Here is a 15504-nt window from a genome sequence, read left to right on the forward strand (position 1 = left end):
GATGTATAAAAAGAATTATACACCATGACCAAATGGGATTTTTCTCAGGTATGCAAAGCTGGTTCAACATTAGAAGATCAATTAATGTAATCCGTCACATTAACAGGCTAAAGAAGAAAAATCACATGATCACATGATCATATCAGTAAATGCAGAAAATATATTTGACAAAATCCAACACTCATTCACAGTAAAAACTCTCAGCAAACTAGGAATAGATGGTAACTTCCACAATTTGATAAAGAACATCTGCAAAAAACCTACACCCACAACATACTTAATGGTGATGAACTAGAAGCTTTCCGGCTAAGAAACAAGGCAATGATGTCCCCTCCCACCACTCCTTTTCAGCATTCTACTGGAAGTCCTAGCTAATGCAATAAGACAAAGAATAGGATATAAGACATGTGTTGATTGGAAAGGAAGAAATAGAACTGTCTTTGTTTATGGATGACATGGTTATCTCTGTAGAAAATCTGAAATAGATTCTTGGATTGAATAAGTGATTATAGCAAGGTTGCAGGATACAAAGTTAATATGCAAAAGCCAATAACTTTCCTATATAATAGCAATTAACAAGTGGAATTTGAAATTAGAAACACAATACTATTTACATTAAACATCCCACAAATGAAATACTTACACGCAAATTTAGCAAAATATGTGTAAGATCTGTAGGTGGAAAATCACAAAACTGTGATGAAAGAAACCAAAGAAGAATTAATGGAGGGGTATTTCATGTTCATGGCTAGGAGGACCTAATATTGTCAAGATGCCATTCCTTTCCAACTTGATCTGTAGATTCAACATAATCCCAATTAAAATCCCAGCCAGTGATTGTGCAGGTATTGACAAACTGATTCTGAAGTTTATATGGAGAGGCAAAAGACCGAAAACAATACTGAAGGAGAAGAACAAAGTTTGAGGACAGACACTACTCGACTTCAAAAACTGTTAGAAAGCTTCAGTAATCAGACACTGTGTATTGGTAAAAGAATAAACAAATAAGCCAGTGGAATAGAATAGAGAGTCCAGAAATAGAACCACACAAGTGTAGTTAGCTGATCTTTGACAAAGGAGCAAATATAATACGATGGCGTGAAGACAGTCTTTTCAACAAATGGTGCTGAAACAACTGGACATTCACATGCGAAAAATAAATCTAGACACAGACCTTACACTCTTTACAAAAACTAACTCAAAATGGATCATAAACCTAAATGTAAAGTACAAATCTATAAAACTCTTATATAGGAGAAAATGTAGATAACCTTGGGTACGGTGATGACTTTTTGGATCCAACACCAAAGGCACAATACATGAAAGCAGGAATTGATAAGTTGAACTTATTCATGAAAGAAGGAATTGATAAGCTGCCAAGATATGTGATACAAAGCATTATTGTACTTGCTAGCACTGACAAGTGAGGAATAGGTCATTCAGCAGGCAGGTGTCTTTGCAGACTCCTCCAGAAGAGTTTTAAAAGAGACCTGCACCTTCAAGTATTCTATAGACCAGTGCCAGTAGGACGCTAACCAAGAGAAAGTAAAAAAGAGGTGATTAAGGGAATATGACGACATGCAGGTTTTGTGTATTAATGCATCAAGGGAAAACGAGTGAGAAAAATATAGGAAGACATGGCAGTGGCATCAAAAATTTAAGAAGGGCAGTAGGTGAATATATCAAGATCCTGGACCCATAATGGAACAAGGACATTCATTCTGAAGTTAGACCAGAATTGAAATCCATGTTCCATTATGTAGCAGCTGTGTCATCCTGAGGGAGTTAAATCATCTTGCTAGGCCATATTTGCCTCTGAAAATGATGTGAAATATCACTTCACAGTATAGTTTTGAGAAATAAATATATTAACTTAATGAAATTCTTGGCACTCTATGTATATTGTTTCCCTCTGTTCCAATTCTGTTATTTTAATTTCACAGAAGCCTATCATGCCAGTTCTTCCCCAGCATTTGTTTCTAGGGTGATTGGGGCTTAGGAAAGGAAAGACTCAATGTTGTTCCTCAACTTTATTTGGAAATGACTCAATACATTTGAATTCTATAGCATCTTCTATACTCAGCATGACTAAAGGGAAATCTTCCAATCTTACCATTTTATAGAATTAAAAAACCCAGCATGTCTGCCTCCTTTTGAAAACTGAGTCATTTATTCTCAGATTACTTTCTTTAGATCCCATTTTACAATCTCTGACAGGTTTTTTTTTTTTTGCCTTTTATTAAAAAGGTTACTTAATTAACTTATTTGTGAACTTTTCTCTGATTGTAAGACCATGAGTAACATAGCTAAATGTGATTCAAAGCTATAACATTCGATGTTTACTACTCCTGGAAAGTGCAACTGCAGTTTCATCATCAGTGAAGATGGTTTTTCTTAATAGTCGAGCATGAGGTTCAGGACTGTCAAAGATAGCTAACTCTACTAGGTAGCCACTTGCAACTGCTGTGGAGTCTTATTACTGCATAAAATCTATTTTCATTTATTCTTGATTTTTACTTGCATTATATGTTATTTCTTATTTTCAGTGGTTAGCTAATTTTTTTTCCTTCTACTTTTTATTTGTTGCTCAGTAGTTTGACATTCATTGGTTATTTCTCATGTCTTTTCATTTTCATTTTGGAGATGGAAGACTTTTAAAAGGAAAATGGCATTATGGAGAATATCTAGAGCTACATTCTGAACAGGGGCACTGTCATCCCCCACCAGGGGGTGAAAATTCATTCTTGGAGGGTAAAAAAATCCTACATTAATAAAGAATACATATAGTACATGTATAATATATCTATGGTGGTAAAATTTTATGAGGAGCAATTACAAAAATAATATGTCTAAAACAGCATCTGAAGGGGTTGATAATGAAAAAACGTTGAGGAATACTGGCATAGAAATATAATTTTAAGATGTAAAACTAGGGTGTGAACTGAGGAATTCAGAATAACTGACTGTTAACACTGCATTATCTACGTTTATGACCATTAGACCATGGAAAAAGCTGACTATGTGGAAGTTTAATTGTCATATATAGTCTTCATTCTGTTTCTAGCATATTAAAGTTTCTTTTTTTCTTTCCAGCCTGTTGGTTCTTGTGGTTATATTTCATTGTTTTCCATTGATGATTAAATTATGTATTAACAAGATCAGAATCAGGGTCCACTGAGTTGTTGGAGTAAAGTTTGGAGTTCAGAATTATCTCTTATGTTACATTCTACCACAAATGAGTGCTCACTGCTTTTAGCTTATTTTTCTGGCCTATAATATTTCATTAGTTTAAAAACAAATCAAAATCCAGAACCATTGGTTAAGTAATATTCATAACAAATGCAAATTTTCTGGTGTCCCTAACCATTCTGTTGGGGAGTACTCTCTCTATTTGAATTCCCGGGGCACTTTTTATATCACTTTCCTGGCATATAGCCTTGCTTTATAGTCTTTTCCTTAGTTCTGTTTTACTGCACTTCTTATCTTGTTAGCTGCAGAGTGTTTTAGTCTATAGTTACTGGGATTCAGAAGGTGCTCAATAAATATTCATTAATACTTCATTAATTTACCACATAGTTAAAATATAGCTCAAAAAGAGACATACCAGAAATGATAATGTAATTTAATATCTATGTGGAATATTTTTCTAGGTGAGATGCTTTGTTATAGATGAGTGAGAAACTGTTTTATGCAAGAAAAGAAGGAATCCTGCCAGCTTTAGGCATGCTTATCTGTGCAATTGGTGTTTTTGTTTGTTTGTTTGTTTTTTACACCTACAGCACCCGGTCTTCCTAGGTGGTCTCCCATACAAGTACTAACCGGGCCAAAACCTGCTTAGCTTTTGAGATCAGAAGGGATCGAGCATGTTCAGGGTGGCATGGCCATAGACCAATTGATGTTTTAAGAAACATTTTCCTCTAGGAAATATTAGTTTAACTATTCTAGATTTGAACAACCTGTCATATAATTTCCTCCATGTTTCTGAAGAACATTTTATCAATAAACCAAAGACTTAAAAATAAATTATAATCTCGAGCTGATATAGAATGGTTTCCTTGATATAGTAAGTAAAAAAGGCAAATTGTAAATGACTATCAATAGCAGGGTACCTTTCATATAAGAAACACAGGTAATTAAGAAAATATTTATTTGTGAAAAAAGATAAACAAACCAGAAACAAATAAGATGGTTATATAGAGTGTGTGGGAGGGAAAAAAGTGTATGTGGTCGGAGAGAGAATGGAAATAGAATAGAAGAGATAAAGAGGGAGTAACTCTTCTCTAAATGCCTTTCACATAATGCTGTATTTTAGAACCATGTTAATGTTTCACTAACTCAAAAATCCATCTAGGATATGGGGAAATCCAACATAGAATACAAATAGTAACAACTGAAACTAGCTATTACACCTGAATAGCATAACCACAGTGAATGGGATGGAGAAGGAAAGAGTTAACCTAAGCAACTTTGGAAAACAGTGTTTGACTATATATTATAAGGACTGCACATAAAATAATGTTCTCTGGTTAAAAGCTTATTTTTTCACACGGGTGTGGATTAGCAATTTTGAAATGATTTTATGTGTATTCTAGAGCAAATAAGTAAATGCAGTGTAGAGAATAAAAGCCAACTCTCTCACTGTCAGAGAAAGGAAGTACAAATAAGGAAAGAGGGAAGGCTAGAATGATCCCTGTGGTAGATTGGAATTGGAAGTATCAATATGAACTAATGGTTTTAATATGTAAACAAAGATATATAGAATTCGATATAGTTGTTTGTGTATGCATGACTTAATATGCATACATATATTTCCTAGTTCTGTACCTGCAAAAGGCCTAGCAGTAAAAACCCGTAGCCATGAGTACTACTAGCTCAGATCTTGGTTTCTAAATATCTTCCTCAAATAAAAGGAACTTTAGTTCCTCAGAGAAATGGATGATTCCAGGGCTGAGACAGAGAAAGTATAAGAAGAGCCTGGAGCATGTTATTATGTCAAAAAGTAATGATGTGCTGAAGAAATAATTGAGACATGTCAAGAGAATATAGGAGCCAACTTGAAGGAGCTACTACTAGCCAAATTGAAAACAATTTGAACAATGAAACGATTAATGATAATAATGGATAATTGATTGAATAAAATAAATATCCAAGAGTTCATAGTATTAAATTTAATAATTACAAGATGGTGTAGAAGGTAGAGGCTATGCATGCCTCCTCTTGCGACCACACCAAAATTATCATGAAACTACAGAGCAACCAGCACGCAGAGTCACACTGCTCTTAAAACCCAGCCTTACTTGCTGACAGAGTCACTCATTCTGAGCTCCACCACTGGAGCAGCTGTTCGAGGGGAGCCAAGGACATATGGGAAGGTGCTGAGTTGTCAGGCTTCAGGGCGATGGCTGGAGGGGTGGCTTTCTCCTGTACAGAAATGTTGGTAGTATTCATTGTTCCTTTGTTGAGCCCTACCTCCTCCTAGCCTGCGGACACAAGTGCTGCTGTTGCTAAGTTGCCATCAACCTGGATAACACAGGTCACTCCACCCAGGTGATTCTCTGAGACTCTGCTTCTCCCAACTTCTGGGCCCACCCAAGACGCTTCCAGTGGTTTACTTCATACAAATGAGCTGTCTTGGCTTCTGCTGCAAACTTTCCAAAAATCTCAAAGGCTTACAAAACTTAAAGAAGCAGTATCTAGCCTCAGCATGCACTGTATCTCTTGCTGAGCAGCCTCAAACCCTGCACCAGTGGCAGCTGGCCTCAGTTTCTGACTCGGAATCTCAAAACACCTATAAGCCCAAGACAGGTGGCAGCCATATGTGGATTGCTTGGTGACTCTTACCAGGTGGCCCCAGAGATGCACAGACTGTGGCAGAACTTGGCCTGCAGCTGGTCTCCTCCCAAATCTGTGCCACAGGGCCCCACAGCATACCTACTACATAAAGCCACTCTACTAAGACCAGGATACTTAGAAGCCTGACCTAAGAAATAGAAACAGAAATAAAGAGGCAGCCAAACTGGGGAGATAAAGAAGAAGCATGTCCCACATGAAAGAGCAGAACAAAACTCCAGAAAAATAACTCAATAAAATGGAGATAAGCGATCTACTAGATGTGGATTTCTAAACACTGGTTATAAGGATGCTCAATGAATTTAGGGAAAGAGTAGATGAACTCAGTGAGAACTTTAACAAAGAGATAGAAAACATAAAAATGGAGATGGAAAGCATAAAAGGGAACTAGTCAGAAATGAAGAATACCATAACTGAAATGAAGAGTATATTAGAGGGAATTAATAGAGTGGATGAAATGGAGGATCAAATCAGTGATATATAGGATGGGATAGCTGAAGACATCCAATCAGAATAGCAACAAGAAAAAAGAATCCAAAAAAGTGAAGATAATATTAAGGAGCCTCTGGAACAATATCAAGCATACCAACATTTGCATAATAGTGGCACCAAAAGGAAAAGGGAGAGAGCAAGAAATTGGAAACCTATTTGAAGAAATGATGGAAAATTTCCCTAGGAAGTTCAGAGAGTCCCAAACAAGATGAACCCAAAAAGGCCCACACAAAGACACATCATGATTAAAATGCCAAAGGTTAAAAACAAAGAGAGAATCTTAAAAGCAGCAAGAGAAAAGCAAGAAAAGAGCTTCCATAAGACTGTCAGCTGATTTCTCAACAGAAAATTTATAGGCCAGGAAGGTTTGGCACAAAATATTCAAAGTGATGAAAACCCAGGACCTACAACCAAGATTACTCTACCCAGCAAAGCTATCATTTAGAATCGGAGGACAGCTAAAGAGTTTCTCTGACAAGAAAAAGCTAAAGGAGTTCATCACTACCAAGCCTGTATTACAGGAAATGTTGGAGGGACTTCTTTAAGAAGAAGAAAAACTTATGCATCAAAAATATGAATAAAGAATGGCAATAACTACATATCTATCAACAAGTGTTTCAAATGAAAAAGAATTAAATGCTTCAGTCAAAAGATAGGGTGGCTGAGTGGATAAGAAAATAAGACCTTTACATAGGCTTCCTACAAGAGACTCACTTCAGGTCCAAAGACACACACAGAAAGTAAAAAGATGGAAAAAGATATTTCACGATGGACCTAGCAAGTATTATGCTGAGTGGCGTAAGTCAAAGAAAGACAAATGCCATGTGATTTCACATACATGTGGAATCTAAAGAACAAAACAAGCAAACAAACGAACAAACAAACAGATACAAACTCATAGATACAGAAAACATTTTGAGGATTACCAGATGGAAGAGGGCTTATGGGGGATTGATTAAAAAGGGAGAAGGGATTAAGAAGTACAAATTGGTAGTTATAAAATAGTCATGGAGATATAAAGTGTAGCATAAGGAATATAGTCAATAATATTTTAATAACTATGTACGGTGTCAGAGGGGCACTAGATGTATTGGGGTAATCACTTTGTGAGTTATTTAGATGTCTAATCACTGTGTTGTACACCTGAAACTGATATAGTATTGTATGCCAACTATAACTGAAAAATAAAAAAATATTATTAAAAAAAAAAGAAAAACACTTCTAGATTAAAAAAAAAGAAGAAGTGAAAAAACCTAACAATTGAATGATATAAGAAGCCCTCTCACTGGATCCTGATTTGAATGAATCAGCCTTGAAAGGTATTCCGAGGACAACTAGGGAAGTTGGAAAAGGAACTTGGAATTATTTGATATTGAAGAATTGTTAGGTTCATTGAGTGTGGGGATGGCATTGTGGTTATGTAGAAAATGCCCTTATTTTTAAAGGTACACACTGTTAATGGGTGAAATCTTTTAAAATACTGTGGCAATAAATAAGTAAAACAAAAAAAATTAATAAATAAATGTTGAGAAGGGAAAGCTCTTATAGTGTAATTCTAATTAAATGTAGAATAAATGATAGAAATAGAAAAACTATGACTTATCAAATATTATAATAATAATTATTACAGGCAAGAATCATTATTGAATGTTAAAACTAGTTGGCAGAAGTATTTGCATAATATCTCTCCACAAAATAGCAACATTATAGTGGAGAAACCTAGCGGACATCTCTTAACCAAGTGATCAAAATTAACATCATCAGTAATTAGAAATATTAATATCATAGGTCTCCTGCTATGATACACTAAGAAAGGTATATCACTTCTGTGATATTCTTGCCCAAAATGCCTAACCCGAATTTAATAATGAGCAAACATCAAACCCAAGTTGAGGGATAGTCTACAGAATAATGAGCCAATACTCTTCAAAATTGTCGTGGTCATGAAAGATAAGACTGAAGAACTGTCCCAGGTTGGAGGAGACTAAAGAGACAAGACAAATAAGTGTGTGCATGGTCCTGAATTGGACCCTAAATGGGAAAAAGAACATTAGTGAGAAAAATCGCAAGATTTGAATCAGGTTTATAGATTAGTTAATATTACATCAGTGTTTATTTCCTGGTTTTGATCATTGTACTGTGATTATATAAGACGTTAACATTTGAGGATGCTAAGTAAAGAGTTTACTGGTATTCCTTGTACTATTCTGCAATTCTTTTGTAAATTAAAATGAAAAGTTAAAGTTAAAATTTTAAAAACTAAAAAGAAAAATTGTAGCAGAGAGAGATCGAATGACAAATACAGTTTCTAGTCATCTTGACTATTATTATTTCTGGATGTGACCAATAATGATTAAAAAAAGAGATAAAATGCCTTCTCTAAAGAAATAGATACATTTATCAACATTTGAGATTTGTCATGTATTTAAAATTATTTGTTTCAACTCTCACTAGCAAAGTTGATATATGAAATATAAATCTGGAAAAAAAGAAATATTACAAACCTTCATCACATAATTCTTTATGTAATTTAAAAAAGAAATAGAAATAATTTATTAAAATACAAATAATATGAGGTGTGAAAATTAGATGGAAAAGAAAAAATAATTTTTTGAGCAGAAAAGAAATCATGTAAAAAAATATCTACTTTCAACAAGGCACCCCAAGCTTCAATTACTGCATATTTAAAATCAATAAAAACTATCAGGTACTCTCATATACAGAGTTATGTTAAATGATTATACAATACAGGTGTATGAATTCTGCTCTTTCAAGTGTGAAATTGACAATTGGTACTATAACATTCATTAAGGTGAGATTTAAGCAATAGTTGAAATTGAAAGCCTACATTTGATAGTAGTCTTTCAGGAGTTTTTCTGATTCTCTTCTTGCAAGGTCATTTTCTATTATCATCAATAAAATTTACTGAGAATTTATGATGTATTGAGTGTCATCCATATATTCTCTGCTTGCTTGAGGCAATGTTTCAAATTTTCACCAGTTTAGGATTTGGAAGGAGTCTGGCAAGTGTGTGTTATAACACTAGAGAGATAAATGTCCAAAGCTGGGACCATAGAATGGAATAGAGTATGATATGGCCTCTGGTCTTCTGTTTCTACGGGATGAGGTTGAGCATCCTGTCCTAGTCAACTGAAATATGTACTTTTCTTAATTTGCGTTCTGTTATTTAGTTAGAGCAGTAGTTCCTGACCTGTAGGTACAGACTTATTTTTACAGTATATTAAAAACTCTCTATTTGCCATTCTTAGAAACTAAAGGAAAAGTAGGGAAAAGACCCTGGTCTCTGAAAAGTGTGGGGCAAAACAAATTATACATATAAAAAAATTAAATGTCTGTTAAATAGCGTCATTCATCATAGGGTGGATCCTGGTGCAAGTCAGGGCCACCTTTTCTTCCCAGTGACCTTGATTACCACAAGTTATGGGTTGACTTCAGGAATTAAATAGTAACAGCATTAACCTAGAGCCGCTGTCCTCACCTTTTCCCACCAGACACTCAGAAAAGATCCTGTTCATACCCAATATATACAATCATGGGAAACCCAGGGATATATATGTTCTATCCCCAGCAGACCAAATATACCCCCACCCCTTTTCTTCTCTACCCCTGAAAGCACGAGAATGCAAATGATGGTAACAGGATTATAATGATAATCTTGAACATGCTCTCATTTATTAAGCAATAAATTATTTGCATATTCTAATACTTTATTACTAGTAGCAAGTTACTTTCAACATATCTCAAAAGATATACAGCTCCTGAGCCCCCACTCTGAAGTGGAGCATCCTGCCCTGGGACAGGTCTCCTACTGCGTTATACAGATGAAATACTTTGTTGTCTATGCTGCATTGTCTGTGGTGACTTAAGGCTTGTCCAGAAACTTACATCTCCCCCATTTATCTTTCAAAATATTCCTGGAGTATCACCTCCATCTCTCATATTTCAGATGGAGTTCATCTCTTTGGCACCTATAGTACATGTACAGTGTGGGCGTCCAGCTACTATTGTCCACTGCACTCTGCGTGGTGCTCATTTGTTCGCGTGTCTGTCTTTTCGTTTCACCGTGGGTCCTAGAGATGAGGACCCATCCTTATTTATCACTGTATGACCCTGGCTTAACACTGTTCCTGGCTTAGGGTTGCTGCTCTAATTAATGTCTGGTAAGCCATGGAAATAGCTCCAGGATACATTATTTGTGAGTGAAATATGTCATTGCTTTTCTAGAATGTGTATTCACATCAGTGAGGAAATGGCCAAAACACCTCTGCTAGTCAACAGCAAACTATATTGTTAGAGGTGGGAGAAGAGGGAGAATGATGGGAGGAGAAACAAAAAGTAAATAGTTTTCTTTTTCGACTCAACTCCCAAGTTTGCCTATGATATTTGATAAATTTAACTCCAGACTAGTTGCCATTCAGTGTTAAAGGCTGGAGTTTGTGGTCTTGGCTTGCCAGCCTCAGAGTGTTTAGCTTTAACATGTCAAGAACAGATGATTTCCCTTCCAAAGAGCATGTTCTTGAAAATAAGTTGGCTGGGGTTGTCTACCTATCAGTCATTCCTTCCTTCTCCTCTTTAATGGAACCCTGATTTCCTTTTGGCATCCACTCTCCCTCTACATGGAGCAGGTACCCATGGGGCGGGGTGGGGGGGTGGGGGCTTGACTCTACCCCCAGATGCAGGAATGGGCCTGATTGGTCCATCCCATCCTTCCTGCTTGTAATTCAGGAATGACTTTGTATCACAATTTGGACCAATGATAAAAGAGGAAAGATGTGTTAAAGACCTCTGGGAATGTTTTCCCTCACTCTTTTGGGGGAAGAGAACCCTCTCTCTCTTCCACTAGAGGCTTTTGTGTGCACATGTGAGATTGAACTACTGCTGCCATCTCACTGGCAGCTTAAGGGTGAAGTTAACTCTCAGATGAGGACAGAATTAATAGAATTCTGGGGAAACCAAGCCAGGGTTGGTAGATTAGGTCAACCATGGAACCTGCCCTTATGCTAGTGTTCCAGTTACATGAGCCAATAAATGTTCTCATTGTTTAAGCTAGTTTGATAAGTGTCTGCTGTGACTTGTGGCCAAAAGTGTCATAACTTGTTAAAACAAAAAACAAAACAAATAGAAGAGCTTTAAAAAGTAGATCCTTTAGACCAGTGCTTCTCAAATTTGAGCATACATCACCATTGCCTGAAGAACTTGTTAAAATACAAATTGCTGAGACTCAGTCCTAGAGCTTCTGATTTTGTAGCCCTGGGTGGAGCCTGAAATTTTGCATTTCTATTAAGTTTCCCAGTGGTGCTGGTGCTGCTGGTCCAGGGTCACACCCAGAGAACCACTCCCTTAGACTTCCAAATATTCTGCATTTCTGTCTGGATAAGCTAAGGGTGGTGGGCAGGGCCAAGGTGCCAATAAAGGAGTTCTAGCTGTTCTTGGATGAGCCATTGAGCGCCTCAAAGCAGGCTGGGCAGGAAAACCCACACAATGGGACAAGGTATCAAAAACACAATTGTGTTCTTACATGAACCAAATACTTCATGAGGAGAGGGTCTATGACTTGAATATCTTTTCTCCCCTTAGAATTTAACACACAGTTCTAAGCACACCGTCAGCACTCAGTAATACTTGATTAATTTACTGGAAGGAAAAAAAAAAAGTTATCTGCCAAGCTCTTGTGGTTGGATGTTTTAAGACAACGGTAGGTACAATAATACAAGGAAGACTTAAACTAACCTGGGATGATGATTATGTAAGAGCTCACCTAGTTGCTAAGAAGCTTTGGTAACTTGTCATTTAGGGACATGGCAGCACCGAAGTCTCCTCTTCCAAGCCATAGGCTTCTGAACAGGGGAACTATTCACCCATCACTTTCTACTTTTTATGCCAACCACAAAGTAAATCTCTGATACTGCTATAGTTAATTTGGCAATGTTGCTTTTGCTTTCAAGTGTTTGCTCCCTCTGTAGATACATCAACTCCAAGTTTATAACAAAGGAGACCTTTGTGTTATGGATAAACTCTTACTTTCTAAGAGAATAGAAACTTCTTGCCCTTTATATAGCTTTCATTTAGATGAATAACTATTTCTTAAATAAGAAAGATACTTGGCATTCATGCAAGGGCCAGGATTTCTTCCATGCTTTCTTCTCAAGCAGCAAATAGTGGTCCCAAGTGCAGGGGAGCTCTGTCTCTGACCTGTGATAGAAGAAAATTGGCAGATGGCAGGTGTGAGGACTTGTCCCTGACATGGAATCTTTGCTTCCTCAAGTTTCTGTTTAAATCAGATGTTTGTTCACACAGAGGTGGAGTCAGACAAGGGCTTCTCGGCTTCAAGTCGCCCTTTTCCTTTCTTTTGGCGTCAGGTTTGGCCAAGTGATTCACCCATGCTGGAAAAGGAGAGAGAAACCTGCCTTTTCCTTAGCCAGGAATGGATTAATACAGAAACATTAAATTTGATGAGCATGGTTTGACGCAATCCCTATGCTTTTCAGCCATCCACGTGATATAATCAGGCCTCTCCCATGGTTTCAGGCTTCTGCTAGGTCTAGCCAACAGAAGTCGTGGGCAATCTCTATTAATAAGTAAATTTATGGTGATTGCTAAACAGCAGGCCTTCATGGAGGCATATTTCTCCAACACTGGAATTAAATTCTTATTTGGTAGAAATTGATGGTACCTCTGCACCTTGTATTTTTACCTTTATATTCCTACAAGTTATCAGAAATAAATTTTTAAGGAAACATTCCTCACTTAAGGCATCAGAGCAAAAAGCTATAATAATTTTGATAGACAAGACTCAGATAATCAGAGGTTTGAGTTTAATATGGTTAATTTCTGAAATGTTGGCCTTTGTTGTGAAACACTGTAAAATATCAACATGAAGCTGAAATATTAAACTATGATAAAGAGATTTTGCAGAGCAAGAGATTTCACAGTTTTTCATCAAGTGATCCCTCTATACTCTCAAAAATGCCATCACCAGTCATTTAACTGTTGTCCAGGTTTTTACCATGTTACAACAGGGGACAGGTATAAATCTCTCTATGTCATGGTAGGGGTGGGCACTGGATACCATTTTGAGCAGGACATTTTGAGTATTCCCTGCTTTGATATTTAAATTACAAAATGCTTTATTGGGGGGTGTTGCATCTTACCCTTTTTATGGTGATCTTCATGCTGCATGTACAAAATAAAAGTATTATAAGTAATGAAAACATTCCAATGATGATTCCAAGCACTTTTGTCATAACCTTATCATTCTTTGGACGATTTTCTACTCTGCCATCTTGACCTGCACAAAATGCTTTATGGAACAACATGATTAACTGTGAGTTTCCCTACTTTCTCTGACAACTGCAGTTCCAGCCCAGGCCGATTTCTCATTGAGGTCATACATTTCTCATTGAGAATGATAGAAGTTGAAAATTTTCCCTTTTGTGTGTCTTTTTCCTGCACAGTTCTTCTTTTTCTTTTTCAGTATCTTGTTCTTTTTGCATAATTTGAAATCCTTCTGAAATTAAAAAAAAATAATTTAAAACCTGCTGTCTTGTTAATTCTATTATGTGAAGTTCATATTTGTCGTGTCTGCTAATTTTTGGCCATGGTGACATATTCTTTCAGGTTTTGTGATTTATGGTTGCAAACTGTTATCTGTGGTAACGCTGTGTGGCCTGAGTTGAGGATATAGTCTTTACAAAGAGGCTTTCTGTTTTTTTTCAGCTGGGATCTCAGGGGCCATGACAATCTTAGAACCAATTTTTATGATAACTTTGCTTGGAATATACTTGCCCTTGCAGGTAGTATAAACCCATATCTCAAACCCACATGAGGGCAGGCCAGTGGGTACAAATTATCAGGGGAGAATTTTTTCCTCCCTTAAAGTTCTGCTGGAGATAGAGAAGGTTCCTTGTTGCCTCTCTCTGTGGGTAGAATTTTTTCTAGTCCACCTGTTTTCAGAGAGTATAACTCCCTTTGAAGGTCCAGGCTCAATATACAAATCTCAGTTCTATTGCCCCATCTTGTGGCCATTCTCTCTATCATTTTACCCACAAACCCTTTTATTACTCAGAATGACAATGATCTCTAGAGTAACAGAAACTTGAGCACCTGTTTTTCATATTTATCTGTGTTTTAGGCCTATAGGGGTTTTCTCTTCCATTCATGAAAGGAAAAAATAATCTCTATTGTATTTCTGGGCCATCTCTTGAGGCCTGGTTGACTCTGGGCTCTAAGAAGCAGTAAGAACCCTCAGGGAGGCCTCACATCCTGGAAATCTCTTAGAATTCTAGAACCCAAGACAGACTGTAGACTTCAGGATATTTCTCTGGTCAGTCTTCATTTAAATGTGAATATCAAGGAATTTAGAGCCTTCAGAGAATATAGAGATATGAACTAGGGCGGCCTATGTCCTTTAGCTTTGGCATAATAAAATGAAAACTAGATTTAGAATCAGATCTCAGTTCACATCATGACTTTGCTGTTTATAATTAGATGAGTTAACTTAATTTGTCTGAGCTTCAATTTCCTCATCTGTAAAATGGAGACAATAATACCTGACAGAGTTGCTATGAATATTAAAGGGTATAGTAAAGGTAAAAGAAAGAAAAAAAGAAAACAAGAGTTGGAATAGAGCAAGTGTTCAAAACTGCTGGTTGAATGTAACTCCTGATCATCTTAGTGGTTGTGGTCTGCCTCAACAGCTCATCCTTTGATGAATGCCCTGGTCATTGCGGTTGCAAATCCAACACGCACACCACTCTGTTCTAAACCAGTGGTTCACAAACTTAAGTGCATTTGAATCACCTGCAATTATTGTTAAAACACAGATTGCTGTTCCCCAACTCTAGAGATTCTGATTCAGTAAGTCTGGAGCTGGTTCCAGTAGTTTGTATTGTTCCTTGTCCCCAGGTACTGCTGATGGTTGGGGGACCACACATTGACAAGCGATTATGGTAATCCCATTCTTCCTATTGGTTTAGGAAGGGGCATGTGATCTAAATCTGCAGGAAGAGATGTGAGGGGAAGTGTGCCGAGATCTTCCAGGGAAGGTTACCTCAGTCATAAGAAAAAGACACAAGAAAAGCTGGTCCTGTTTTTCCTCTGGACATTGTGTCGGAATGTGATGGCTAGAACTGCCACAGGCAT

At 36.9% G+C, this 15504-nt stretch overlaps 1 protein-coding gene and 1 pseudogene across 1 annotated transcript in view; one reads left to right on the forward strand and one right to left on the reverse strand.

Moving 5' to 3' along the window:
- The window catches only part of LOC105303060 (A-kinase anchor protein 6-like), a gene marked incomplete at its 3' end in the record, with an annotated part of 427728 nt that overhangs the window by 156066 nt on the left and 256158 nt on the right, over positions 1–15504 (forward strand). The gene's annotated exons all lie outside the window — the stretch shown is intronic.
- Positions 3771–3889, reverse strand: LOC111730009 (annotated as a pseudogene).

Source organism: Pteropus vampyrus, unplaced genomic scaffold (assembly GCF_000151845.1).
Source record: "Pteropus vampyrus isolate Shadow unplaced genomic scaffold, Pvam_2.0 Scaffold297, whole genome shotgun sequence".
In the NCBI taxonomy this organism is placed as follows: Eukaryota; Metazoa; Chordata; class Mammalia; order Chiroptera; family Pteropodidae; genus Pteropus; species Pteropus vampyrus.